This window comes from Lissotriton helveticus, chromosome 8, assembly GCF_964261635.1.
Source record: "Lissotriton helveticus chromosome 8, aLisHel1.1, whole genome shotgun sequence".
NCBI lineage: Eukaryota > Metazoa > Chordata > Amphibia > Caudata > Salamandridae > Lissotriton > Lissotriton helveticus.
The window spans coordinates 1,087,697,629-1,087,701,506 of record NC_136069.1 but is presented as its reverse complement, the minus strand read 5'-3'; the positions used below and the strand labels follow the sequence as shown (position 1 = coordinate 1,087,701,506).

The window sequence follows — 3,878 nt, the reverse complement described above, 5'->3', positions numbered from 1 at the left end:
ATTGGGCGAAAGTTAGAAAGCGCGGAAGGATCCATGGTCTGTTTTTTGGGGAGTGGTTTGACAATTGCCAGTTTCCATTCTGCAGGGACTGTTGCTGTAGCTAAAAATTAATTGAATATATTGTTAAATATTGGGTTAACAGTATTGATGATCATATGAAGTACTGCAGGAGGGCATGCATCAAAGGGAGAACCCGATTTGCAAGCAATAATGGCTTGATGTGACTGATCAGGTGGGATTTTCTCAAAGAACTGGAAGAGCAGTCCTGTGTAGGTGGGAACTGGCTCTAAATCTAAATACAGTAAGTGTGGGGTATAAACATCTTTTTGAATGCTGCAGATGTTTTGGTCAAAGTAGACAGAAATCTGACCACATAAAATCTGTGATGAGGGAATTTCCTTGACTAACATTTTTCGGTTGGTGAAGGACTTTATGATTGAAGAAATCATTTTCTGATCATGGTGAGCATTTAATATTTGTTTGGAGAAAGACACTTTTTTTGCTAGCTTAATTTGTAGATGATATTTGTTCTACTTATTTTTCAGAGGTTTAGATCTGCGGTGTAGGCTCTTTTCCACCTCCGTTCCAGTTGCTTGCACTGGAGGTGGAGCTCCGCTGAGGTAGTCATATACCCGGGGGGTGACATTTTTGATTTGTGTTTAATCATAGATTGTCCTTTAGGAGCTAGCTCATTGCTGATCAATGTATTCCATGTATTGAAGTGTCTGGCATCCTCTACAGTATTTCCTTATATGGGTAGGTATGGACACACCTGCTAAGTAAGGCAACTTCTCTTTCACGCAGGAGGCCCGAGTTTCGATATGTCTCATTGAACATTTTCCGCTCCCAGGCACAGGTCCCTGCGATTCCTGCCCTGCAAGCATTGCAGGCGCCACAGTGGCTAGATGAGAGCTATCCCAAGGATGCCCCCAGCAAGCCCATCCAACTGACTGCTTTCCTGGGCTACAAGGATGGCATGACCCACATTGTACGTGAGATGGATCAACTAGGCTCAAATGTGAACAAAAAGGATGTGGTGAAAGCGGTTACTGTGGTGGCGACACCACCCATGGTCATAGGTGGAATCGCCGTCTACGTCCAAATCCCCCCGAGCACTGCACACCCTGAAAACAGTCTTTGCTGAGCTCATCAGCAATGATTGCAAGAGGTGCTTCTTCAAGAACTGGTACAAGTCCAAGAAGAAGGCATTTACAAGGGTACTGCAAGAAGTAACAGGATGATGAGGGCAAGAAGCAGATTGAGAAGGACTTCACCAGCATGAAGAAGTACTGCCAGGTCATCCGGGTGTTGCGCACACCCAGATGTACCTGCTCCCTCTGGAAATTCATGTGGATTGGGGCACTGTGTCTGAGAAGGTGGACTGGGCCCGCGAGAAGCTAGAGCACCAGGTGGCCATGGGTGGCGTCTTTGGACTGGATTAAATGATTGACGTCATCAGAGTCGCCAAGAGCTATTGGTAAAAAGGTGTGACTAGCAGATGGCACACTAAAAAGCTGCCCTGCAAGACCCACAGAGTATTACAAAAGGTGGCCTGTATTAAAGCCTGGCCTCCAGACCGCATGGCTTTCTCTATGACCCATGCGAGTCAGAAAAGTTACCATCGTTGCATAGAAGTCAAACAGAAGATCTACAAGATTGGTCAAGGCTTTCACACCAAGGACTGCAAGGTGATCAAGAACAACACGTTTACTGACTACGACCTGTCGGACAAGAGCATCAACCCCCTGGGTGGCTTTGTGCACTATGGAGACAAATGCGAAAGTCCCTCCTGGTGCAGAGCAGCCGGAGTACCTTGGAGAAGATTGATCTCAAGTTTATTGACACCACCTCCAACTTTGGTTGTGGTTGTTTCCAGACTGTGGAGGAAAAGAAGGTTTTTATGGGACCACTGAAAAAGGACCGCATCTCCAAAGAGGAAACTACATAATTCATAAGACAGTATAGACCAGCAGTTGCTGCTCTGCAATATGGCTCGTTTTTAATTTAAAAAATATACGTATATTTTTGGCAGGAACGTGAAGGTCTTTACGATTGAAAAAATTGCTTTCTGATCATGTTGAGCATTGTTAGATCTGGGGGTCTCTAATTGGCAGAGGTAAGTACCTTAGACCAAGTAGGGACCCTTGCTTCTAGTCAGGGTGAAGAATTACACAAAGTAGATAACCCCTGCTCACCCTCTAGGTAGCTTGGCACGAGCAGACAGGCTTACCCCTAAGGCAATGTGTATAATAAATGCACTTAACACAAACAATGACTCCCCATCCACCACAAACTGAGACCACACAGGTAAGTATATTTATAAAAATATATCTTTATCTAGTTTCAGCAAGAAAAATAAAACAGTTGCACGATGATAGCTCTTGATCAAAAGGTTGCTCTTAATCTTGATGGTTACTTAGCTTATTAGGAAGTTCTTCATATTAAATATAGTCTCAAGTCTCTCAAATCAGGGTTAAAAATAACGCTACTGATTTAATTTAAATTAGCTCTCAAAACGAGTGGTAAAATCACTGCCAGCGTATACTTAACTCCCCTGTGGAGCCCTTTGATGAACTGGACCCGAACAATGCGGGCGCGCCTCCACCATGGACTTCAGGCGCACCGCGCCGTGCAGAACAGACTCGTTCCCCGCCCCGGCCGGTCCCAGCAGCCCTCCGCCCGCTCTCGAAAATCCAGCAAGGGGCGGGGAGCTATGCAGACGCTTGGTAGTTGGGACGGCAGGCCGGGGACACAGAGGCACTCGCAGATCCCTCGGCGAGGACGGGTCTTCTCCGGGAAGGCTCTTCTTCGCGTCGCGGCTCCCGGCGTCTTCGAGCGCAGCTCCTCTCGGATGGGCCAATCAGGTCGCGGCTCTGCAGGCGAGCCCTCGCAAACACCCGGGAGTCAGCCAACGGCAGTGCGGCTCCCGGGACAAGCCCTCAGGAATGACGAGACCTCAGCCACTCACAGCGCGGCTATCCCGATGACGCGGCGGCCGGGGAACCAATCCCAGCGCAGCATTGCTGAGGGGCTCGGCGCTCGCAGCCAATGAGAGCACGGCGGCTTCGATCTCTGGCTCTGCGGTCCCGGCAAGGGACGGCGAGATCGTAGGGCGAATTCAGGCCTCAGGCAGCGGCAATTTTAGCGGCGCAGTGATTTTTGAGGGCGCGGGTCACCACGAGACCGCCCTCACAGCCACAGGATCTTGTTGGAGCAGGACTCACAAGGGGAGGCACCGCGGGCCTCCGACCCTCGCAGAATGAGTGCCAATGAGCACACCGATCTCTGCCCACGATCAGCAGTTAAAGATAAATCACGCACCAGGCCAAGACAGCACGATCCTTACAACGTTTTCAGTTTCTTTAGGAACCTTTTAACCCTGGGTTCCAGGAACAGGAGGCCAGCTCTTCTCAGGCCCTTGGAGATTCAAGTTGAAGACACAGCACACAGCAAAGTCTTTTTGGTTCAAGCAGGCAGGGTCACAGCACACAGCAAAGTCCCTTTCTTCTTCTCAGCTTTTAGTTGAACAGCAGAACAGGTCAGCCCTTAGAGCACACAGCAAGGCAATCTTCCTTCAGTTCTCCAGCGGTCCTTCTTCCAGCAGAGGTTCCTCTTGATTGTAGAATCTAATTTTCTGTTGTCAGGGGTCCTTCTCTTATACCCCTAAAAGTCTTTGAAGTCCTGTGAAGTCTTTGTGTAAGTGGGCCCTGAGCCCGGTCTAAACCAGTTCTGGGTGTTGCTGGAGCACTGGGGCTTTCCTGGCTTCCTTCTTTCTTTCAGTATCAGGGACAGAGGTGACAGTCGCCCAGCGGAGGGGTGGAGCCAGCAGTGTGGTCAGGCAGGCACAGCCCTATTCACTCCCAGGTGCTATCTCCTCC

The 3,878-nt window shown here is 49.2% G+C and overlaps 1 pseudogene; it reads left to right on the top strand.

Moving 5' to 3' along the window:
• Positions 1-821: 821 nt before the first annotated feature.
• LOC144773852 (large ribosomal subunit protein uL3 pseudogene) lies at positions 822-1,948 on the top strand (annotated as a pseudogene).
• Positions 1,949-3,878: the final 1,930 nt, after the last annotated feature.